This window comes from Oryctolagus cuniculus, chromosome 16 (genome assembly GCF_051225735.1).
Source record: "Oryctolagus cuniculus isolate XC-2025 breed Fujian yellow rabbit chromosome 16, ASM5122573v1, whole genome shotgun sequence".
Taxonomy (NCBI): Eukaryota; Metazoa; Chordata; class Mammalia; order Lagomorpha; family Leporidae; genus Oryctolagus; species Oryctolagus cuniculus.
The window spans coordinates 56,364,058-56,390,180 of NC_142882.1; positions in this window are offsets into that span (position 1 = coordinate 56,364,058).

Here is a 26,123-nt window from a genome sequence, read left to right on the forward strand (position 1 = left end):
CTTACTATATGTTCTATTTTTAAAAATGCTTAATCAAAGGCAAAGACCTACCCAACACCTTCCTATAAAGTTGGAAGAGTGGAAGATAAATTTCTGGCCTTGTAAACACAATGGGGCTGGAGCAATTCAGAGAATCTTCTGGAATCTTCAACATGATTACTACCCTTCCAGGATGATCACTGCTGTTTCGTATTTCTTCTAAGAAAGGCAACAATACAAAGCATGGATTGACTGAAGATGGAAATAAACATGACAAAATCCCAACGTGAGCAGGTAGGTTACATGACCCCCTCTGTACCCACTCTGCTTGTCCATATTGTCCTTATGAGGCAGGATTCTTACTTGGCCAGAAAGGATCCTGTTAGTCAGAAATTCAACCCAGCATACCGCCACTGGGTGGCACAATTGGAAGTCTGTAAGGAAGTCCGGGCTGACTCCAAAGAACTGGGATTTATAAACACTGACGCTGCCGTCCATTGTGACTGCTTTTGCATTGGGATTGTTTATAAAAGTGAGGAAGTCTGTGGCTTTTCAAAGCGTGTGGATTTCACATTGGAAGTCTTTGTGTTGTTATTCTATATGAAATTAACTGGAGTATTCTTTTAGCTTTGCCTTCTTTTTGATCTGGCGAATGCAAGCAACGGAGCAAGAGGCAGATGTTGGACGTGGTTATGAGCTTGTGGATAGAAAAAGTGGCTTAAAACCTGTAGGCTCTGGAATTATTCTTTATTCCTGGGGGCCCAGTGGGGCGGGACTTTCGGTTTAAATTTAAATTAATTGAGATTGATTAAATGAAAGATTCAGACTCTCAGTTATGCTCGCTACATTTCAGTTGCTCCATAGCCTAAGGTGGCTGGTGGCTACCAATTGTACCACGCAGACCGGGAACGTGTCCCTAATCACGGAAAGTCTTGTCTTACTGTTCTCAGAGTAATAGGAAACCCCTGCTCACCCTACAAAAGCTTTCAGAAAGTGCTATTCACTGGCATTGACTGTGCCACGTGACCCATAAACATCTGCTGAATGTTCACCCTGTCTGAAACAGCTATGCTTTCCACTCCTGCAAGGTTGTGTCAACAAAGTTTGGGAGCTGGGGCAAATGAATATGCCCGTTAGATGATACGTTGCATCGATAGAAAGATTATCTCAAAATTGAATTTTCATGTCCCGAATTTGAAGAATCAGCTCAGAATCCCCATCGCTAAGATCTCAATAATGAAATGTCATCTCCCAGTCATCCCTCACCCCTCCGGACCCACTTCTTACGTGCTATGCTGTCTCTCTGATCCCTGTCCTAATTTGCTACCCATTTTATTCTTTAGAATGTTTTTGCAGGGACTGAATTTGGTTTGATTTTTCACCGTAGGTGTTTCATTTCAGTCCTGCCGGGAGGCTGCTCACCTCCCTTGACCTTCGGCTCCCGAGAACCTCTCTGGGCTTTGCTGGCATCATGCCTCCCACTTTCCCCACGGCATGCCGGCTCTCAAGGTTTGGCTCTCAGGGAGGATATCACACTCGCATGTTGGCTGAATGGGCTGCAAGAATGTTACTTGCTTCTCTCATATTTGTGGCAACATTCAGAAATTGTTATTACTAGTATAGGCAATTTGGTGAAAAGCGAACGTTTCAATGGCGTCCTTTTCTTACCAGGGGTATGGTGTGGGGTGGACAACAGAAGCAGTTTGACAGCTGCTGAACAAGGCTTATGTGACAGCCTTTGAGCTCAGCACCTAGGGTACAAAAGTGTATTTCAGACATTGCCCTGATTTTCAGGGTTCTGCCCACTAGTAGTGAAAAAAAACACATTTAAACAAAGACCCTCTCCCCCAAACATAGCACTTTGACAAGGAGTTTCGGAACTGAAATTGGCTGAGTATAGTGTGTGTGATTTGCTGTGATGAAAAATATTTTACAAGATATATGGGAGCTCATCTATTACAGACTGACCTTCCTCTAGGATAGCACTTACCACACTTGACTGTATGAACAGCTTTTAAAGGAATATATCCTCATACTCAGAGCTGACTCCCTGAGCAGCTGTTCTCAACGTGTGACCCACAGACAAACAGCATTCGGACAACCTGGGAGCTCATTGGAAATGCATATTCCCAGGCCATACCCCAGACCTACTGAATCCGACACTGTGTTTGGGGCTCCGCACCCAGTGATTATGCTGTGCACAGCATTTGAGAAACATTCCTGGTGCAGATTCTAACAGGTCCTCGGTAGGTCTCATTTTGGGGTTCTTTGAAAGGTTTTCCAGGTAGTTCTACAGGATGGGCAGAGCTGAGAGACGCTGCTGTAGGAGGAGGGAAGCTGCTCAGAGCCTCAGAGCTCCCTTTCCACCGGGGACTGTCCAGATTGGTAATGACGTCAGAGAGCCAGCTGTTTCGGCTGCTCTTGGACTCTGGTCAGATTGGCTGGAAGGGATTTCATGCTTTTTTTCAAATGCATGAGGGGGAGAATTCATCCACTCTTCCCTAGTGTGTAAGAGCAAAATGCAGAATTGACCCGTATCTATTGGGAAAGAATCCCTAACCTGAGCCAGACCCGTGTTACTCAAACACTCATGTCCACACCCATCAGCTGGGGATCTTGTGAATTCAGATTCTGAGTCAGTAGGTCTGGGATGGGCCTGAGAATCTGCATTTCCATAGGCTTGCAGGTGATGCTGATGGCTCTGGGATTTGGAGCAACAAATTAGAGACTACGACTCAGTTCTAATCCCAGATTAATGGAATCCTGCTCTACATTTTAATATCACCCTGATGTCCACAGTTACACTATACTGGAGAACAAAAGGACACATTCTAATCTCTAAGATATGACTTTGATAGAAATTGCTGTGTGCACAGATTTGTTTCAGAGCTCTCGGAAGAGGAGGAGGCACAAGATGTAGTGACCTGACTGGGGTCCTGGAGTCTGTTGAGACAGCAGCTAGTTAAGTGGCAACCTGTCATGTCTGCGTCCCGTATGAGTGCCAGTTCAAGTCCCAGCTGCTCTGTTTCCAATCCAGCTCCCTGCCATGGTACCTGGGAGAGAAGTATAAGATGGTCCAAGTACTTGTGCCCCTGCCACCCACGTGGGACACCCAGATTGAGTTTCTGGCTCCTGGTTTCAGCCTGACTCAATCCCAGCCATTGTGGCTATTTGGGGAGTGAACCTGTGGATGGAACGTGGCTCCCTACTGTCCTTTCTCCCTCCCTCTTTCTTTCTCTCTTTCTCACCTCCTCCCTTGCTCTGTAATTCTGCCTTTTAAATAAATAAATATTTTGGGGCTGGCACCATGGCACAGTAGGTTAATCCTCCACCTGCAGCGCTGGCACCCCATATGGGTGCCAGTTCTAGTCCCGGCTGCCCCCTCCAGTCCAGCTCTCTGCTATGGCCTGGGAAAACAGTGGAGGATGGCCCAAGTCTTGGGCCCCTGTACTCACGTGGGAGACCCGGAAGAAGCTCCTGGCTTCAGATCGGCGCAGCTCCGGCCATTGCGGCCATTTCGGGAGTGAACCAGTGGAAGGAAGACCTTTCTCTCTGTCTCTCCTTCTCATTTTCTATAACTCTAACTCTCAAATAAAATAAATAAAAATATTTGAAAATAAATAAATAATTTCTAAAAAAATTAAATGATTTCTTCAGATTCAGTGTCTACTCTTTTTTTTTTTTTTTTTTTTTTTTGGACAGGTAGAGTGGACAGTGAGAGACAGAGACAGAGAGAAAGGTCTTCCTTTACCGTTGGTTCACCCTCCAATGGCCATTGCGGCTGGTGCGCTGCGGCCGGCGCACCGCGCTGCTCCGATGGCAGAAGCCAGGTACTTCTCCTGGTCTTCCATGGGGTGCAGGGCCCAAGGACTTGGGCCATCCTCCACTGCACTCCCGGGCCACAGCAGAGAGCTGGCCTGGAAGAGGGGTAACCAGGACAGAATCCGGTGCCCTGACCAGGACTAGAACCCGGTGAGCCGGCGCCACAAGGCGGAGGATTAGCCTAGTGAGCCGCGGCGCCGGTCCAGTGTCTGCTCTTTCAATGTTTTACCTCGAGACAAAATCCCTGAAAGTTGGGCGCACAGATAAAGTGAGGGAAGTTAGAGCTTAGTATCTCAATGGGGAGTTTCAAATTGAAGTTGCTTTAGAAAATAATAAGCAATTGGGTTGGAAATACTTTTTAAACAGATAAACTTAGAGGATATTTCAATGATGTATGCATCAGTAAAATCTTTAATTTCTTTTGTAATAAATGTGGATATTATTTAAGCTAAAAGTAATGAAGTATGAAATTTCAGTATCCCTATACACCACATTTAAATATTAATCTTCTAGTTTTGCAGTAGAAAATAGCAAAAGCTGCTTATTTCACATCGCGTTAAGTATTTCCTTAATAACTCGAGGGGCATGGGGGACTGATTTTTTAGTTCCTACTGAGAAGAAATGCCAATGTCAAATGATTATAAAAATAAACAGTTAAATAATTCTCTTTAGTGAATGTCAGGTTAAAAGCCTGCCCTACTTGAATGATTGATACCCATTAAAGCTAAAGACGTCAACATGCTTTTGCTGCATTGACTTTAAAAAACTCAAGCCATGGAGAATACGATTATCTAAATTGTGGGATTTTAACAGATCGAACTGCTACAATTTAGAGCTGGAAGAGGTCTTGGATTTTCAATCCAACTCCTTCATCCTATAGATGAGGAAACTGAGAGCCAGAAAGTTTTCAAGTCCCAGAGAGCAGGATCAGAGGGCCAGGGGCCAGGGCCAAGTGGGCCATGCTGGAACCGGAAGTCCTGTGTTAGAGCTGGCTGGGCGCCACCCCTCCCGGCATGGAGAACAGACCCCAAAGCAGCACCTCTGAAGACCAAGGTGGAAAATCGCTTTAGAAGAACAGAAAACCACATCTGTTTGGCTTCGGACCGACAAGAATTACAGAAATCACCTCTCCTCTGCCCACCAATTACGGTGATGAAATTACTAGCAAAACCGAAGCTGAGAGAAAGGGATCACTGCTTCTCCAGAATGGCAGAGCGGCTCTCCCACTTTCCCCCCACCCATTTCTTTTTCTTTTCTTTTCTTTTTTTTCTTTTTCTTTCTTTTTTTTTTTTTTTTTTTTTTTTTTGACAGGCAAAGTGGACAGTGAGAAAGAGAGACAGAGAGAAAGGTCTTCCTTTGCCGTTGGTTCACCCTCCAATGGCCACCGTGGCCTGCACACCGTGCTGATCCGATGGCAGGAGCCAGGTGATTCTCCTGGGGTGCAGGGCCCAAGCACTTGGGCCATCCTCCACTGCACTCCCTGGCCACAGCAGGGAGCTGGCCTGGAAGAGGGGCAACCGGGACAGAATCCGGCGCCCCGACTGGGACTAGAACCCGGTGTGCCGGCACCGCTAAGTGGAGGATTAGCCTAGTGAGCTGCGGGGCTGGCCTCTCCCTCCCATTTCTTTTTTTTTATTTTTTTTATTTATTTTATTTTTTTTTAATTTTTGACAGGCAGAGTGGACAGTGAGAGAGAGAGACAGAGAGAGAAAGGTCTTCCTTTGCCATTGGTTCACCCTCCAATGGCCGCCGCTGCAGCCGGTGCACCGCGCTGATCCGATGGCAGGAGCCAGGAGCATGCACTCCCTGGCCATAGCAGAGAGCTGGCCTGGAAGAGGGGCAACCGGGACAGAATCCGGCACCCCGACCGGGACTAGAACCCGGTGTGCCGGCGCCGCAAGGTGGAGGATTAGCCTAATGAGCCACGGCGCCGGCCCTCTCCCTCCCATTTCTAAAACCAAGTCAGAGCAGAAGTCTAAACTGCTCGGCCTGGTCTTAGACTGGACCTCAGTGCCTCTAACTCCGAATGTTTGCACAATGCATGTTTAGTAAGCAGACCTATTCTGAACCGGATTTATTTGGCTTTTGAAAGTCTAGCAGTTGGCTGGTGCAATTCATAGGCATACTTTTTTGAAACCAGTTAAAAAAGGTGGGCCCTCACTTGCATTTTGGCACAGTTAAGTAAAACACAATAGAAAGACACAGTAACATATGAGGACAGTTCCATTTTACTACAAGAAAGATGCAATAAAACATTCTTTTAAAACACTGTAACAATGAATCAAGAGGGAAGAATTAGTCAGCCTTTATCTAGGTAGTGCTCAAGTGTTTCAAGGCACAAAGATTGTTTCCTTTGGCTTTCTAATGTTGCCATAGGTAAAAACACAGTAACACCTAATAAATACATACATGCCTTCTGATTAGGCTGTTTGATACAAATATCTGCATGGTTGTTGAAGATGAATAGAAACTGTATACTGTGTTGGAACGTCTATAGTTAGAAAAAGAATTGGATTGATATAAATACCCAGTTTGCTTGCCTGTGGCCAATTTCTCACTTTCTAAAATCGTGTGGATATAATCCAAAAGATATACATACACATATATATTTAACCTAAAGTTATTGCAAACAGGAATTTGAGAAATGTGGGTTTGATTAATGTTAACTGCATTTTATAATATTTTTTCCACAAATGTTTAAAAATAAAATTTAGGTATAAGCAAAGAAAAACACCCATTTAATTTACATTGGCAATAAAAGTGAAATGAAATATAGCTCTAAGATGCAAAAAAAAAATCAGACAATCTTGTTAATAAGAGAATGTATAGCTCAAAAGAACATCTGCTGTTTTGCGATTCCAGTATTGACATTCAAAACGCACTAATGTAGTTCAACCGCATGAATTCAATGGTGTTATTACAGTACTCAACAGCAAGAATAGACATCAGGTTTCATCCTGTTTTCTTTATCTAGCAGTCTTCTGTTAAAAAAAAAAAATGAGCCTGATCAAAAGCAGAGGTCCTGTTAATTTGTGCGTGTGACCAGAATATGAAAGAAGATCCTAGATTTAACCATGCATCAAACTATCAAAGATTGATAAGGAAATAAGTGGATATGCTTGATTCTGCCTGTTCATAGACCCAGGGCGCAAGATGACACGTGAAAAATCCATCTAACAGCCAGCATTGTAAGTTGTTCAGCTTTACCAGCAAGCAAAGAAATTGCCATGTAAACAGAGTATTCTCTTTTCTACTTAAATTGCTCCTCTTCATCGAGGGTGGCATGACGGAAGAGAAAGCACTTTACTACCCTGCTTGGGGAAGTGTTTGGTGATTCCTTTCTGGAGTACAATGATTTCAGAAACCCTAAACTTGTTTGTGTCTCTTTCACTTGGAAAACATATAAGAAACAATGAGAGGCATTAGTAAAGATTAAGATTTCCATAAGTTAAAAAAGAAAAAAAGAAAAACTATTCAATGATTGCGGATTAGTAGATAAATTATAATGAAGCTAATTCAAAAAGTTGATGGAAAATTAAATTAAATGACAAGTTTGGAGAAGTCATTAAATCCAGCGGTTAAGACAGCCCTGTCCCAAATGGGAGGGCCTGGGATAAGCCCTCAGCTCTGGCTCCTGACTCCAGCTTCTTACCAATTCTGATCCCAGGAGCAGCAGAATTGGCTCCAGTACTTGGGTTCCTATCACTCATGTGGGAGACCTGGATTGAGTTTTCAGTCCAACTCCAGCCCTGGCCCAGTCTTGACTATTGTAGGCATTTAGGGAGTGAACCAGTGAACGACGGCTTCCTGTATATCTCTCTGCGTCTCAAGAAAATAAAACATAAAGTGTTTCTTTAAAAAAAAAGATGCATATTTTGGTGCAATAAAATGTTGAATCCATGCACATAAAGGATACTTGACAAGTTCATGGAAAATTCATGCTATAAAAAACTATGCATGGATTTCAAAAATTTTGCACTAAATTCAAGTTATCTTTTAAAATAATTTTATTTATTGCAAAGAGAGAGATGGAGAGCACCCACCACTGCTTCGCACTTCAACTATTCAGAGCAGCTGGGGCTGGACTAGGCTGAAGCCAGCAGCCCGGCACTCAATCCGGTTCTCCCACAGGAGGGGCAGGGACCCCAGGACTTGAGCTGTCACTGCTGCCTCCCAAGGTGTGCATCAGCAGGCAGCTGGAGTTGGGAGAGGAGAAGGGACTTGAATCCAGGCACTCCAATATGGAATGCAGGTGTCCCGAGTGGCATCTTAACTGCCAAGCCAAACACTCAATGTACCTTTGTACACCTGTTCTATGGAATACCACAGAGTCACTGAAACTCATGTTGTGGACTATTCAATGGAATGGAAACACTTTCCTCATAATCTATTAAGTGGGCAACCCCAGGCTGTAAAATAGTGCAGCCTGGCTCCGATTTTAATACAAACACGTGCATATCGGTAGAACAGAAAGCTGGAAGGACGTACCCTAAAGTGTGCACAGTGATGATCTCTGGGCAATGTATGTTTCAATGTCTTTCATTATTGAGATGTTTTTTGGATATTTTTCAAATCTGCAACATCCTCATCAAATTTTGTAACTAGGAAAAAAGACCACATTTTTCCTTTCTTTAAAGCTCCTACCCTCCAGCCTCCTGCTCTAAATTACAAAGCTACAGGTTGCTGACCTGGTGTGGAGACAGCAGTGAGGAATGCTGAGCATCCATCCCTCTGTCCGGGAGTCCATCCGCTCTGCAGTGGAGTTCGTCTCTGCAATGCACCTCCGTGGCCAACGACCTCCGTGTGGAAACACAGCCCTGGATCCATGTCTTGGCCGCCTCATCGCCAGTCTTTGCAGCTTCCCCTTTCCAGGTGGTGGCTCTTCTTCCCTTCTTCTCCAACTCCCATTCAAGAATATCTCCGGAAAACCTGTTGCCCTCTGCTAAGCAAGTCCTAGAAGACATCCAGGCCCACAGCAGCAGTCAGGGCCACCCTGCCTCCCCCGGGGACTTCTGGCTCGCCAGCACTGCCCCAGCACTGTTGAGAAGGGGTGGGCGCTTCAACTGGAGCACTTGCCTTCTGCGTGGGTGCTCTTGGCCTGAGTGAAGAGTGTGACTTCAGGAAGGAGAGGGCTCGTACCCGGCGACCTCCTGTGCGACTTCACTGAGTCAGTAGTGACTCATTCCTTCAAATCTCCCAGCAGCACCATTTCCCGTCTCCTGGGTCACTCCGTGTCAGCCTGCATGGTGAACATTGCTCGTCTGCTTGATTTTAAAACTTCTTAAGTTTTAATGGACTATTTCATTCATCGACCCAATTATTTGTTTACTTACTGATTGATTTAAGCGATGCATAGTCCTTGTCAATGAATTCAATAAATCAGAAGCATGTAAAGTTTCCCTAGAGGTTACAGCTATCGTGATGTGTGGAGCCATCCACATATTTGTCTGCACATCCGAAACACTGTGTGGCCGTGGGTACAGAGATTTGCTTTAGAAAAACTGAGCTCTGTCTTTTCTACAATTGGCTTTTATTTAGTTGCTCTGCAGCCAGTAGGTATTTAGTTCATGGCAGTTTTCCATTTTTCCAACCAGTGCTGCCGTGAAAGTCCCCAAGCAAGCATCGTTGTGTTCTCCAGAGCTCCGGGTCCAGCCAACCGCAGTGTCACTCACTGTCACACACCCACGTGGTCTGCCTGGATGTCAGGCCTGCAACAGGCAGAAGGCGACAGGCTTCGAAGCTGAATGCCAGCCGCAGTAGCTGCAGTAGTTCTCCTGCACTGAGGGCTCTTTAGGAGCCTGCTGTGTTACTCTTCCACGTGTCCCCATTCTACAGATGGGAGCACTGAGGCTCACAAGGGATAGCAACCCTGAACTTTCCACCCCACCACTCCATCTCCCTTTTCTAACTACAACCTGTTCTTAAGGAGGATGATGTCTGCTGGGTAGAACCCCAAATCAAAAGTCCTGCTGCTCACAATGGCACAAGTTTTGAGAGGGGAGATGAAAAAACACATCAGTGTCAGCACAGGCAGATGCCACTGTACAGACATACAAAGGTCTTCACAGATGAGCGTTAGGCATGAGAGCGTTGCCTGAAGCAGGTGTCCGATACGTGCCCAGACCATGGCACACTGGCTTTTGCACTGTAAGTACAGCCCCAGCTGCTCTTTCAAAACTTCATTGTTTGCTGTTAAGCCAGAAACAGTGTGACCTGTAGCATCCAGCTCTCAGCGGATAAGGAGATGGATGTGAGGTGCCTCGCTCCTGGCCCAGTGCCTCTCAGCTGCAGCCCATGGTGCTTGGGATGAGACACTTGCACACTCAGCCAGGGTGTGCTTCGACTGTGTGTCTTTGAAGACTCTCGGGCTGTTTCTGTAGGGTGTTTTTGGATGCAGTTCACCTTTAAAGCAGTGGGCATTGAGTAACATCAAGGGCCCTCCACAATGAGGGAGGGCCTCATCCAATCGGTTGAAGAATCAAAAGATTGGGGACCTTGGGCAGGACAGCCTTCCTGGGGCTCCAGCCTGCTGGCCCACCCTGCAGATCTTGGACTTGCCAGTCTCCATAATTGTGTGAGCCAACTCCTCGTAATAAATCTCTCTCTTCCATATTGGTTTTCTTCCTCTGCAGAGCCCCAACACACCCGTATAGCTTTGGCACTTGGCTGAGAGTATAGGCTCCCTAAATACGAGCAGAATTAACAAGCCCGGAACACCGACCACAGAGCTCCAACCTCGGGCCTTTCTCTCTTTCTCTGGTTCCCTCGTGCACACCCACGTGGTCTGCCTGGATTTCTGGCCTGGTCTCCTGGTTCGTGCCCACTTTTCTCTGCTGGAGCAGAGGCTTGCCCTGGGCCCAGGCCTCTTGGCTGATATCCTGCTTAACCCTCACCAGCTTCCCAGTTTGAGGGCCTGGCTGGTGTTGCCCTGCCCCCATCACAGAGCTGCCTAACTTGATTTTGCCAACTCTGAGACAGCCACCTACCAGCCCTCCCCTCTCAGGCTGGCTCCTCTTGGATCCTGGGGCTCCCAGCTAGGAACAGCTCAGGTTTCCTTTACAGCCTTTGGATTTTCGCCTGCAGCTCCACCTTTCTCCCTTAACCATGCCAGGGCCAGCCATATCCCTGGGCAATAGCTCCTGGCTCTACAGGGGCCTCTTTGGTCCTGGCTTGCTCTTCTTCTCGCCTGACTCCTGCCACTGTGACATGAGACTTTCTGTTGTGTTCAGATTGCCCAGACTTCAAAAGGGCATGGTGTGTATGTGTTGAACCGCAAAGAAGGAAGGAGATAAAAACGCAAACAGATGCTCAAACCAAGGGCTAGGGGCATTCAGAGGAAGGAGGAAGACTTCATGGAGGTGGCAACATGTGCTTGGCTTTGAAGCTAAACAAGATGCCAACAGAAGGAGCTACAAAGTAGATGGTGCCTAGATGCCTCAAAGTGCAAGGTTTGCTCAAGAGTGGCAAAGGGTGGCAGGAGACTGGAGGTGTGCAATGTCAGGGAGCGGAGGGTGGGGAGGCTGGAGAGAATGGGGCAGAGTTGTTCAGTGCAAGCAGTTACTCTGAATGAGTAGAGGAGCTGATCTTTTGGCCCTTAACCAAGCACAGTGAGGGACTTGGCCTGAGGTGATAACACAAAGAGTGGAGAGCCACATTTTGATGCTTCTTTGATGACTGCTTGGTGTAGGAATCCTGGCGTGGCTGGGCCACTAAAGAGTTGGAGGAGCTTTGGCGGTCTCTGATCCCTCCCCTGGGGGAGAAGAATGGGTGGTGTGCACTGGCTGGCAAGAGCTAACGTTCTTTTCAGCCGCCAGATTCTAAGAGTTTGATGTCAGTTTTGCTCTCAGGTGTGATTCTAAGAGCAGAGTCATATATCTACAGATATATTTGCATAAGGATCTTTTTCATTACAAAATTCCAAACATACCCAACTGTTGGGATTTCACCACATTTGCTTCCTCTGTAGTCTCCCCTCTCTCTTTTTGCCTGAATTAGAAAACACTGACACATGATTGTACCACTACATGCCTCCATGTTGTAAAATACACAGACATTACAAAAATTGCAAAGTTATTATTGCACTTGACAAAAAGAACTTTGTATCATCGAATATGCAAATCATAACCAAATTTCCCTAGCTATCTCTGGAATGTCTGTTTATCATCGTTTTGTTTGAATCTAGATCTAGAGAGAGTCCACATGTGCCATTTCACTGCTGTGTCTCTCTAATCTCTTTAAAATAACATTTTCAATGGAAAAGTGCTTTTGTGACACCAGCCAGGGTGTGCTTAAGCAGCAGGTGGCTCTGAGACATAGGACCCCTGGGCTGGCTTGCCATCTAAGGAGAAGATACTGTTTATCTCTCTCTTTCACCTCTCTCTCAGTTCCTTTTTCATGGACAATGGGGCCCTTCAAACATATTTTCAAAGAAATATGCAGAGCTTTAGCCATGCCTGCATCGTGAACATCAATGGAAACCGAGCAATTCAACCCCTGTGCAGTGCTTTGAAAGCACCTCCCTGCTGTCTCCTTGTCACCTTTCCCACAGAACGCCATCTGAAGCAGCCCTCCGGGCCTGTCCCCCTTCCACAAGTCTAAAGAGGCTCTTGGTCCTACACAATCACTTCCCACTCTACCCAAGCAAGTATGGGGAGCCAGTGATGGGTGTGGTCTGTTTCCCACTGATTTCAATTCCAAGTTAGGGCACATTGCTAGGAGCCCTGTGAGTCGGCATTGGCTCTGCCAAGGCCTGTCACCTTTCCGGACTTCTGTTGCTTGTCATCGAAGACCCTGATTAAAATTGCCACCGTGTGGAGAGGCCAAACAGCACTTTCCCTTCTGCAGATCGCCACATGGGAGGCACTGGACGGCCTGTGCTGACCACACTGCTGCCTTTTCAGGCCTTCCCTTGAACCCCCCATGATGCCCTTGGCTGTTAGGACCATGCTTCTCTGTCCTTGGAAGGGTGCTGGGCTTCAGCCCCTCTGTTCCTCCACCTCACCCAGAGACCCTCTTTTGAGTTGGAAAAGATCTCATTCGTGATTTCACACCCTGCAATACACTTGTTACCCAGTGGAAGGTGCTTCTCTCCTTGGAGAGCATCTTGTATTAGGGGGAAATATTTAGTGAATTGATAGGAAAGTGAGGTCATGGCTCTCAAGGCCCTGTTGGCCTATAAAGTCTTTCCTGGTTGCCTTCAGATCATGGCCCAAAGCAGCTTCTATTTTGCCCAGCGATGGGAGGTTTTGCGTGCAGTCAAGTGAAGGCAACTTTGTGAGAGATTGGACTGCAGAGCAGAGGAGAGCTGCAGGGTGAGAGGTGTGAGTCGGAGGGCTGAGGGACCAGACCTGCAGACAGATGGCAGCAAGGTGCCTGGCGGAGCCCAGGTAGCCATGGCTTTTTGGCCTGGAGAGATGGAGGGAAGAGGGCGGAGGGGAAAGAACACAGGTGTTGAGTTGGTACCAACTTCAAATCCCAGTTTAGGCATTTTCTGGCTCTGAGAAGTTGGACAAGTCCCTTAATCACTTTAAGCCTTTTTCATCTGTTAACACTGGGGATGGTGAAAAATCTACCTTAGGAGATGACTGCAGAGACTTAATGAGATAATTAAGGTGAAAGTATCTGATAAGAAAGTACGTCTGGCCGGCGCCGTGGCTCAATAGGCTAATCCTCTGCCTTGCAGCGCCGGCACACCGGGTTCTAGTCCCGGTCAGGGCACCGGGTTCTGTCCCGGTTGCCCCTCTTCCAGGCCAGCTCTCTGCTGTGGCCAGGGAGTGCAGGGGAGGATGGCCCAGATGCTTGGGCCCTGCACCCCATGGGAGACCAGGAGAAGCACCTGGCTCTTGCCTTCAGATCAGCGCGGTGCGCCGGCCGCGGTGGCCATTGGAAGGTGAACCAACGGCAAAGGAAGACCTTTCTCTCTGTCTCTCTCTCTCACTGTCCACTCTGCCTGTCAAAAAATAAAAAAAGAAAAAAAAAAAGAAGAAAGTACGTCTAGAGGCAGCTGTCCTATGCAGTCGTTAAGACACAATCTGGGATGGCTGTGTTCTCTATCAGCATGCCTGGTTCAAGTCATGGCTCTGCTTCTGATTTCAGCCTCCTGCTAACGAGCACCTTGGGAGGCAGCAGATGATGGGTTCAGTGCTTGGATCCCTGCCACCCACTTGGGAGACCTGGATTGGGTTCCTCGCCCCTGGCTTCCGCCTGGCCCTGTCCCAGTTGTTGAGGGCATTTGGGGAGAGAACCAGAGGGAAATCACTCTATCTGCCTTTCAAATAAATAAGCGAATTTTAAAAATCCAAGTCCAGGTTCCATTCCCAGAAATTTGGGTAGGTCCCAACCAGAGGTACCTTGTTTTCTTAGAGCTCCTCAGGCCATTCAAATGTCAGGGCTTGTTCCCACGGTGGAGCCCATCTGACTCCTCTTTCCATAATTCGCAGTGCTGCCCAGGGCTCCGGCCTGAGTGCTGGTACAGCACTGGTTCTGCATTTCTCAGAAAAGGAAGCAGTAATGCAGACCAGAGTCTCTGATTCAGGTTAGGGGCGTGTCCTGGGGATGTTCATCTCTAAGACGTCCTCAGTTTTGTAGATGCTGTTCATCCAGACACCATCCTCCGGGAACCATTCATCTGGACCTGCGCTTGAACACCTCCGGAGACAGAGAACCTCCTGCCTTGTGACCTCGTCCACTCTATCTGCTGCTCGTCCGAAGCACTAGCACACTGAATCTGCTGGAAAGTTCTTCTCACGTGAGTCTGAAATCTGTCTCCCTTCCCTCTGACCCACAGGCTCTTTGTCTTGCCCCTTAGACAGTAGAGTTAAAAATGGCTCATCACGGCTTGCACAGAGAGCATTTTTATGAGTTTTGGTTTGTGATTCACTATTCTAAGGGCAAAGGAGAACCTGACTCTTTGGCACTCTGACCACATGGTGAAAACCTCAGGCCATTGGATGGGGAAAAAAAAATCCAATCTGTTTCTAGGATAACAGCTTCATTGGGACACATGCATTTTGAATGCCCAGTGCCTTTGGAGGTGGAAGATAAGTAGGGAAGCAGCTCCTGCAGGAATTCCTGGGGACGGCTGGGACAGCCACTCCCAGCTCCATGGGTATGGATTTCTGGTGCTGGACAACTCACGGCCTCGCCATGGTTTTCCCATAGCTTTGTGGACTTGTGACCATTCCCCCAATGAAATGCATTTTTTGGCACACAAGCCACTTGCTGAAGGAATAAAAATTTAATGGACATATAGCTGAAAGTTTCTAGCACTTCAGGGAGATCCTGAGATTTATCCTAGCATACCATACAATGAGTTTTATTGGGAGCTGCAAAAATGTATAATTTTAATAGGAATAGGAATAGGTAAGCACAAAACGTTGACACCACTGAAAAAATACTGGCCATGCCAAAGCAACCCCCATAAAAGTTTGCAGAATGTTTCGGGAAAGAATCAGAGAACTATTAAGGGTGATTTTTCTAGTGGACTTCAACTGGGCCTCATTTTAAAGGAAACTTCTAAGTTTCCAAGGAAAATGCAAGTACTTGCTGCCTATGTAGCGATGTGAGGAAAGATCCTGGTGCTGTTTGGTGTGTATTGCAGGGAAAACGCAGAGAAAGGCTGAGAGGTACCACAGCCAGGTTAAATCAGACACGGTTTAGGAAAATATTTGCAGGGGAAATGTCGGTGATCTTCTGCATTCAAAGGAGGGAATCCAGGTCTAGGCACGTCACTCAACTGTGGGACCATCTGACAAGTGTAACACCGGGTGAGTTCATAGCACTACCAGAGTCAGAGAGTGCGCATGTGCAGACAGCCATGCCATCACCAGGCCCTACAGCTGGAGGGGATGGCCATCGTCTCGCAGTGGGTCACTGGTGGCAGTGTCGTTAGGTGGTGTGTGACTGTTAGGTGGGCCCATCTCCACCACTTATTCCAATCTAAGATGCCTGGCTGGTTTCTCATTGTTGACTACAGGGTACAAATATTAATTTTTTAGATATTTAAAGCATATCTCTCTCTCCTCTTTCTCTCTGTCTCTCCTCTCTCTCTGTCATCTCCGGAGTTTCCTTTTTATTGTCTGGTCAAAACCGAGAGAGGGAGCCCTCTGCCCCTTAGATTGCTGTGAGATATAACGTGGTGTTATATACTGCACAATCAGCACAGTGCCTGTAGCCAACAGCTGCCTTTCTGATAGTGAGAGGCAGTAAGCCACCTGCCCCACGAAGAGAAAGCCAGGTCCCCATCATCTCATCCCTGAGAGCCCGTAGCAGTTCTTCCCAAACTGGATCATTCGGAGTCCAGTTAGATTTTTTTCTTTTTCTTTTTTTGACAGGCAGAGTGACAGTGAGAGAGAGAGACAGAGAGAAAGGTCTTCCTTTGCCGTTGATTCACCCTCCAATGGCCGCCGCGGCTGGCGTGCTGCAGCCGGCGCACCGCGCTGCTCCGAAGGCAGGAGCCAGGTGCTTCTCCTGGTCTCCCATGGGGTGCAGGGCCCAAGCACTTGGGCCATCCTCCACTGCACTCCCTGGCCACAGCAGAGGGCTGGCCTGGAAGAGGGGCAACCGGGACAGAATCCGGCACCCCGACCGGGACTAGAACCCGGTGTGCCGGCCCCACAAGGCGGAGGATTAGCCTAGTGAGCTGCGGCGCCGGCCGTCCAGTTAGATTTTAAGAAGTATGTTGGACAAAAGGACTCTCTGGTGCTTCTGGGAGACGCATCGGCATATTAAAAGCTATGAAGAGCCCGACGGCCGGGGAACCAGAACAACTCTCTTTAACCCAGAGGCATTTCCTAATCTTATCCCACGGATTTATTTTCCTTATTTCCTGACAGGACTGTGGACCCCCGGGGGACACTGGCTGCCTCGGAGCAGAGTTTGGGAACTGCTGATGCGAGAGCTTTAAATCAGGAGCAGGCACTTTGTCCTGGGGATAAGTGTAGGCCTCGCCTATGGCAGGTGCAGAGCCAAGCCCGGCTGGATAAACAGCTCACTGTCAACTTCCTGGTGAGTCTAGGCTAAACAGTGACTTCCTGCGGACAGCGCTCCTCTGCCTTGTCACTGCAAACAGGGACTGCACTCGCGTCTTGCCCATTAAGCCTCAGTCAGTGCCTACGAGCTTGCCCGTTCAATGAGTTTCAGCGCACAGATTTTTGACCAGCAAGGTCTCAATCCGACCAGGCCTTCTGGAGAGGTCAAGGTGCTAACTGGCGCAGTTATACAAAGCTGTGGCCACTGCCTTCCATCGATCGACCTCATGGGTCAGTCCGCAGTGGGCTGGCTGGTGCCAGAGAATCCTGGGGAGGAAGACACTTGCAGCCCAGCTCTGCAGAGAGCTCGTCCCACCAAGGCCGGCAGGAGACACTACACAGTGGACTTTGCATCTCATCAGCAGATGTTGGTATGGTGGGGCACACACGGGCTGTTTTCACTTGGTTTTTCCTTGCAGTTTCAATCTGCTTTTCCCTCAGAAAGGGATCTTTTGTGTTTGGCTTCTTCCCAGTGCTTGGGTCAACTTCCTGTCCCATCAGCTCTTGGTTCAGTTTCCTGTGCCGACTTGCCTGGCTGGCAAGGCCACACCCATTTACAAGATTTCCCTCCCTGGGCTCAGAGCACTGCCCGGCTACAGCTCTGCAAGCATGTTCCCTTCGGTGGGGAAATGGGCTGTTGCCAGAGCCCGGCCATGGGACACGGAGGCCTGGCTCATTGGCCCGCCGCCCCGGTGATAATCTGGAAGCCATCAGTGGGGTGGGGGAGGGGAAGATAACACAGCTGTGATTTTCAAGGAGACAGGTCCTGGTTTTTCTACCTGCCAACCACATTTCCTCGGAGGAGTTTTTCAACAAGTGCTGTAAAAGAGACCTTTTAATCTTGTTTCAAAAACCTGGAGACCCAAGTCGTTCCAGATCTTGGAGGAGAAAAGGAGCAGGGGGAAATGTGTGTTGCAGAGGGGCCGTGGGTCTGCAAGGAAACCAGCCAAGGGAGGGGAGGCAGGCGGGCGGGTGGGCGGGATGCCATTGCAATTCCACGTCTGAGCTCTGCATGTGCTTGAGAGCCCTTGGTGAACTTGGCCTTCAAGTGCTTTCACCCACAAGGAAGAGATGGTGCTGGGGGCGGGGGGAGGGTGCTGCCGAGGTGGATGAACATAAATCTGTCAGTGGGTGATTTTCAGACATCTGCCTGGAGCACTTGCAGGCAAACACTGGAGGCATTGGAGCCAAGGAAATGCCTGACCATGCCTGGGAAAAGCTGAGCCGGAAAGATCGCCCCGGAGACTGCTGGGCAGGGGCAAAAGGCTGTGTCAGTAATAAATGGCTGATAATTTAAATTTGGAGCTAAAAGGAGAGGGGCGGGGGAAGAGACAGATCAATCAGGATCAAGAGAGCTTGGGAACTCAATCTTGTTTTTGTTGGGAGTAAATGAACGTTTCAGACATGCAGTGGCACACCCTGGCAGCGTCTGCCGGCCCTCGGGCCCCTCTGGTCACCCCCACCCCCGGCCTGGCTTTCGCTGAGTGACAAGGCCTGGGGAGTCCCCGGGATGTGGCTTCAGAGATGCATTCGCTGGAGTGGTGAGTCCCATCTTTCCTAGTCTGGAGCTGTCACCGTCGCTGTTGCATAGTAGATGTCTCTGCTGCTTAGCACGCTCAAGTCAACAGCTGTTACTGTGGTTACTTTTTAAAAATTACTTTCAAAATTTGTTTGCTGATTCACCACATAGGATGCATGTGGTAAAAGGCAGCTGGGTGCCTGGGGCTTCTCCAAGCCTCAATGTCCTAATCTTTAAAATGGGATAATAATATGTGTCTGGCAAGACTGTTGAACAGCCTGTGCACAATTGGATCATCCATAAATACGACTTTGCTTCCAGGAAAATACCAGCTCTTTATTCTAAAGTCCTAATTTCAGAGGACAGAAACTCCATCCGTGTGGCTGGCAGAAGTACAAGCCGAGTCCCTGTATTGAACACAACACATCCCATCTCCTCCTGGACAGTAGTCACCTGAAGATTATTCACTCTCTGCTGTCTGGGCCAGTGCCTCAGTTTCCCCTCCCTCTGGCACACTGTAAATGGGCGACTTGTGAGGAAGAGGCTGGGAGATGCCGGCCGCAGGGCTAGGATTACCCGTGAGCGTGCAGGGTGGCGAGTGCCCCATAGATGAAGCCAGAGTGGGCACCGGCTGGGACGGCCTTGGAATCAGGGGGTGCTTTGTTGTTTCTCTTGTGTCAAAGCGCAAACAGCTGGTTTCTCTCTTCTTCCATCTGGGGCATCCCATAAATCTCCAATTTCAAGACACGAAACTTCAAAACAAATCCCCTTGGAGTTGGCAAGGGCAGGAGGCATCTTCCAAATATCCTTGACTTCCTGCATTTTGAATTCCTGAAGCAGCAGTAGCTGGTGCTGGACATGCGCATTAGGAGGCAAAAACACAGAGGGGAAAAGCCATGGCCTTGCATGTGTTGAGGCAGACACGGTTGGAAGCTCAGCTCTGTTTGTTCCTTTATCTGCCTCCTTCATTATGGTGTGGGATTAAATTAAGCCATGCATGCATTTAGCTGAGTGCTTTGCAGATTTGTAAACACCAACGCTTATCGCTAACGATGCACAGTGTGCTTTGTGTGACTGCTCTGTACATGTCAGGCTGATGGCCTCTTCTCAGGTCTAAGCACCTGCAGGAGGGGGACTGTGTCTCAGGTTCCACATGGGATTCCTGATGGTCAGCCAGCGTTTGCAACATTAGTCTCTGTTGACAAGACAAAGTCAGCTATTAGCAGGGAAAGACTGGAACTAGAAACTGCTTAAAGGTCTTTAGGTCATTTTTTGAATTTGCCATTAATATCCATTCATATTCCATTTCTGGAATTTGCCAGTAATATCGTAACCGTATTCCAAATAAACTCTTGTATTTCTAGCTGGATTGTTTTCCAAATACATGAAGTTGTCTAGTTGTAAAATCTGCCAGATAGTCCTAATATTTATCCTGGATTTTTTTTTTAAGCTTTGAACAGTTCTGACATTCCAATGCCTATGTTTCTTTTCTATAAGTCCTCTGACATTAAGCTCATTCCTTCAGTTCTGATTACCACAGAGGGATGCTCAATTGGATACGTGAATATTGTATTATTGATGTAGCCAATCTGCATTGTACTGGTCCAAGAATAGGCGGTAATAACGATGCCTCAGCAAACCAGAAGCAGATGTTCTAGAAACATCCATGCCAGACGAGTGCGCTGCAAAAATGAATAGGTGCTATTTGTAAGAGTATATGAAATTCTTTTCTAAGTTTTAAACTATGTTTATTGGACCCCTCAAGGAATTAGTGGGTTAAATTGAAAATGTAGGCATTATTTATTGCAAAATAATGTATGATTAACAGTACACATATTTCCAACCTTGCTGAGCCTCTGCAGGGTCTCGCTTCACCACAAGCCTCACTCCCAGAGTTCTTAGGGGAGATCTAGACCACATGGCCTGATCTAGGGGACGCATCTAGGCTGGGAGAGTCTGACAGACAGAGCCAGGTCTCGGTCCAAGGAGCGCGCCCAAAACATCCTGCACCCAGTAACCACTAGACTCTTTCTTAGAAGAGGCACAAAAGACCCTATCCTGTGTTCTAAGCTGTTGTCCTAAAGAGGGAAGGTTTCAAGCTGCACCAGAACTGAATGGCTTTGTTTTATGCAGATGGACAACAGGAAACCTTGAAATGATTACATGGAGAGAAGGAAAATGGAAAGAACCAGGCACGTTCTTCTAAAGGTCTCCTACTCAGCATATTCCCATTTGGGACTGACGTTCTCCTCTGTGGCATTGCAATCAAAGGAGCTAAAGGAAGCCAGGTTATCCAGGTGTCAATGTGCTAACTCAGCTCACAGAGTGACACCTGTTCTGGTTTCTTTGCGGTCATGGCCTGGAAGGTGCTTCCAAGACCCGCTCCCTAACTTGAGAAACACAGGAAGCCAAGAGAGGATGCCTCAGGGTAGGGAAAAAAAGAAAAGGCATCTCGTATTAGAGCCACCCCATTACAGGGTCTCCAGGTCAGAGAGCAACTGAACAAGCTAGGAAGGACAAAAAGGACTTTGTCTTCCAGATGAACCCTATTTATTTTCCACCTGTGGCACACATTTACATAGAAAACCTTCATCTACAAGTTGGAGTATATTTATACCTCTCAATGTTGCTATGTGGCCAGGAAATTTTGGATAAGTAAAGCAAAGGTGTGTTATCCTGTGAGTCCCAGCATTCCTAGTGAGAGCAATTCCTTGTTATCCTCTGAACAAGACACTGAGAGGAGCATGGACTCTCAGGCATGCATGGAAATGCCACTTCCAGCCCTCAGTCTGCCTGTGGCCACTTGTTTGGAGGTGACGGAGGTGGAAGTGGCTAAGCCTCTACTCCTCCTCACAGCCTCCATTGCTTCCTCATCAAGCCCGAAGTCAGCACCATAAAGACAGGATTGGTCTCCTCACCCCCCATCCTCCGCGTTTGCGTCTTTATTATCTCCACAGTCTGGGTTAGGTGTTGTCCCACGTTTTGGGAGTGACGTTAATTTACGAAGGCCTTGAGATGTTATGGGGCTGGGAAGGCTTTTACGTATTCATTCCTGTGGGAGCCATTTCCCTTTATAAACCTTCTTACTACGAGTTGCTTTTGCTTTTCGTTGAATGTAATCTCATGTACATGCTCCTACATGCACTACACCAACCTTGTATATTCAGCACCGAAGATAAAGGTGTGGGTGCCTGATGAAGAGAAAACCCCCTTCCCAGAGAGGAGAAAGTCCCGTACAGGGAATCCAGAGGGTCCCACGCAGGGAAGCTGAGGCCACAGCATAGGAGCCGGCAGTGTGGAGAGAAACTTATACGTGAACACGGGCCACAAGGCGATCTTGCCCCACATTCTTCCTTGTTGGCCTTCCCGTCTCTGCTGTCCTGTATGAAGACCTTGTTCCAGAACAGAGGAAACTCAGCGAAGCTGGTTCTGCATTGAGGGTTCAGGCCAAGTGCATGCTCATACTCTCAGACAGGTAATTATTGGGAGGTGAGTTAATTACGCTTGCCTACACTTGTCTACTGAAGCCAAGACAGCACTTGAACTCTCAGGACTCTCCCTTCACTCTGCAGAGTCAAGAGTATTCCGTGCTTTCACGAGCTGTGGGTTATTAAGCAGAAGGCAATCCTTAATTAAGGAAAAAAGGTGTTTGAGTGGAAAGACAAATGTAAGCCAAGTGAATTTTTGCTCTGACAGTGCTGCATAAAGAGGCAGGCCCGGTCTCCACCCCAGACATAGGATATAGGGAAGAAGATCCTGGCCCGGCTGCTCCCTGCCTGAGGCCCTAGGCAAGTGGCTTCACTTCTCTGGGCCTCATCTCCTCGTCTGGACAATGGGGCCATAGTAATACTTATCTCAAATGACAGTTGAGAGAATTAAATAAGCTAAAGCAAGCAAGGCCTTGGAGCCTGGCCTGACACTCCGGCAGTGCCATCCAAGGAGACACATTTCCATGTAAGCATCTCCTCTCCCTCCACCCTCCAACCTCTCCCTTTTCCTTGCCCACATCTTTCCCTATTTAAAAAAAAATACTTATTTGAAAGAGAGAGCCTGCAATAGCCAGGAGCCAAAAATGTCATCTAAGTCTCCTTTCTGGATGGCAGGGGCCCAAGTATCTGAGCCATCATCCGCTGCCCCCCAGGGTGCACATTAGCGGGCAGCTGGGATCAGCAGTGGAGCTGGGAGTGGAACCAGGTATTCTGATACAGGATGCAGACAGCGTAGCTGCTGTGCCAAACACCTGCCCCAGCATTCTCCTTCGCATTATTCTCCTCCTCCTCTGTTTTCTCCATCTTCCCCTTCTCCTTCCTATTATGCATAACCAAGTGGCTGGGGCTACACAATTTGCAGGACACAGGACAAATTGTAGCATCTTGTCCAAAAATCAGGGAAGAACCTCTGTCCTTTCCACAGACGTCTCTACCACCCCTCCCCTAGCACAGTGCTCTTGGTTTGCTGTTTAATGGCACACCTCCTCTCGGGGGCAGGAATGTCCCCAGGGCGAATGCAGACCCCCACCTGGGGCTGGTTCCTCTCCTTGCAACTTGGTGCAGGGTGAAGCATGGGTCCAGCTCCCACTGTCACTGGGTTTGTGTCCAGTCTCCTGCCTGGGGTGGGGGTGTGGGTGGCGGTGACAGAGACCACTGGGCAGGAAGGAAAGACGCAGAGAACCCATCCTGGAGAGGCAGGGAGATGGCAGAGGAAGGACTGTGCATGGGCAGAAGCCCTGGCCCTGGTGCCTGCTTCGTTATGTCAATGGACTTCACTTCCAAAACACATTCAAAGGTAAAAGTGTTAAGGAGGCCGGCACCGAGGCTCACTAGGCTAATCCTCCACCTTGCGGCGCCGGCACACCAGGTTCTAGTCCCGGTCGGGGTGCCGGATTCTGTCCCGGTTGCCCCTCTTCCAGGCCCGCTCTCTCTGTGGCCAGGGAGTGCAGTGGAGGATGGCCCAAGCGCTTGGGCCCTGCACCCCATGGGAGACCAGGATAAGTACCTGGCTCCTGCCATCGGATTAGTGCGGTGTGCCAGCCACGGCGGCCATTGGAGGGTGAACCAACAGCAAAGGAAGACCTTTCTCTCTGTCTCTCTCTCACTGTCCACTCTGCCTGTCAAAAAATAAAGTAAAATAAAAATAGAAATAAGTGTTAAGGAATGTCAAGCTGGTGAGCACACAAAGTCCCACGAGTGAGCCCCTACTGACAGTGGGAGCCTGGGCCACATGCCCACGAAGCTGGCACTGGCAATAACTAGGTAAAGGGAAAGTGAGTTAGTATTCAATTAAAATACCATTTTGGTTATCCAGTGATTCTTTTCTTTAAGATGTGGAAATTGGATTTCATTCTCAGTTTTGGCAAGACCAACACAAACTAGATACACCCACTTAGCCAATCAAGATATTGTCACATTGCAAAATACATGTATAACCTTGTAATTACTGCTGGCTCTCAGTTCTTTAACCAAGTCACCCTCAATGATCCATGCTTCCACCTTCGCCTGTCTACAGCCACCCATGCCCAAGACCAATGCTTGATCCCTTCCTTGTGTCCTTTAGCTCACCTACCGCAGTACTCACCAGGGACTCATCGAACCTGACGAACTGACCACGGACAAACTATCGATCATCATTTCCCTAGTGCCCTCACACCCCTCTGCATCCACCTTAAATGCATGCTCCTTCCTCATGGACATCAACACCCTTCATTCACTCACACCCCACCTCCCCCTGAACCTGGCTGGAGGAGCCTCAAGCTTGGTAGACCTCACACTTACCTGCTCTGTGCTTGCACCTGGGCGGGGTGAAGCCTACGACATGCCCACTGCTCCCACATTTGACTGCTGCATACCAAATGCACATTCAACACTGTTGCGGTCCTACTTAATTCACTGCCCCACCCTTCAAAATTCTTAGTTTATTTCTTCTCTTGCTCACCTCCTTTTTATTCTTTTTTTGTGACTCTGCTGCATTCTTCACTGGAACATTGGAAACAATAGGTAGAAATTCCCTCTCCTTCTCTTTTTTAACCAGTCTACCCATACTCTCTCTCTCTCTCTTTCTTCCTTATATCAGAAATTGTGTCCCTAGTTCATCCTAGTATGGAGTTATTTATATTCCATGTGCTCAGTGTTCAGTTCATAAACTCTTAAAAATATCCCTCCTTCGGCATCATTCACTGCATCTCCAACATCTCCACTGTGTTTATGGGATACACAACTAGAGCAAAAGGTGATCAGTTATCTTCTGGCTTAAAAAAATAAAACAAAGCCAGAGCTTACCTGACTTCACTATCCTGCTACCTTCTGCCCTCCTTCGCAGCAAGCCTTGTTGGAGAGTTACGACTGCGGGCTCTGCTCTCTGACCTCACTTTCTCTGCTACGTCATTCCAGTTGGGTTTCTGTCCTCAGAATTGTAATGAGAGTGCTAATGTCACATGCATTGTCACCTCCGTGCAGTGGTCTCACTTTACACAGCATTGCCTTAAAAAACCCCTTGACTTCTAGGATGCTATGAACTCCTGCTTTTCCACCCACAACACCAGCTCTTCCTCCTGTTCCTTTGCTGGCTTCTCCTTCCTGTTAGACCTCCAAATACTGGAGGTTTGGGGGGCACATTCCTGACCCCTCTTGTAATCCCAAGCAGTATTTCTTCCATGAGTGATCTCATCCGAACTTTGGGCCTTCAATGTCACTGACACATCAATATCTCTCAAATCCCTGTCTCTAGCTCTGATCTTTTCTTGGAATTTGGGGTTTTCAATAGCCACATGTCTCCCTGCATCTTCACACGGATGTTTGATAGGCAGTTCGAACTTGTCATGGCTAAACAGAGTTGCTGATCTTCCCCTCTCTGCCCCAGGTCTGTTTCCCTCCTGATTGTTCCATCTCCAAAAGCAGCCTTGCTACCCACGTAGCTGCCAAAGATAAAAGTCTAGAACTATCTTGATTTGATTCGTTCATTACCCTTTCATGTCACATCGATCAGCAAGACTTGTCAAGGTTTCCTTCAGAACCCATCCCCAAATGTCCTACTTCTTCCATCTCTAGTGTCACCACCACCCTACCCATGCCATATTTACTAGTCCAAATAACTTTTAAAATCTGAATAATTTTTTTTGCTTCTACTCTTGTGCCATTAAAAGCCCGTTTTGGTACAGCAGCTAGTGAGATGTTTAAAAATGACAACCAGATTATGCCTAAACCATTCCAAGCACTTCCTATGGCACCAAGAATAAAATCCAACCTCACTGCACTATTGTAAGCCCCACTCTGGCTTAGACCCTGTCAACTTCTATGTTGATCTTATAATATTTTTCCTTTGCCCACGATGCATATTTCAGGCACACTCACCGTCTCTTTGTTCCCAGACATGCTAAGGTCACTTTGATTAAGGGACCCTCTTGCTGGTTTTCCCGCTGTCTGGAGGAGTCACACCTCCTATATCCACAGGATCACCCTTTTCTTTTTCGTCCAGATGTTGACTCATTATTTAAGTCATTGTATCAGCAGTTCACATATAGATAGCAAGAAGGGATGTTGATGACAAAGCTTGCAGTGACAGAACATCCACATCAACTTGTGAGGAAAAAATCAGTCTTGCTTGTGTCCTGAGGAGGACTGATTAACAGCAAACAACAGCTAACACTACAGACTTCTCAATAGGTTCAACATTCACAATTCTGATTGAAAGATTAAAATTAAGCAAACTTTCTGCTTGATGGTGCCAAAACTGTTGCCTCCAATCAGCTGCAGATAAAAACAGAGCTCTCAACTGAAGTT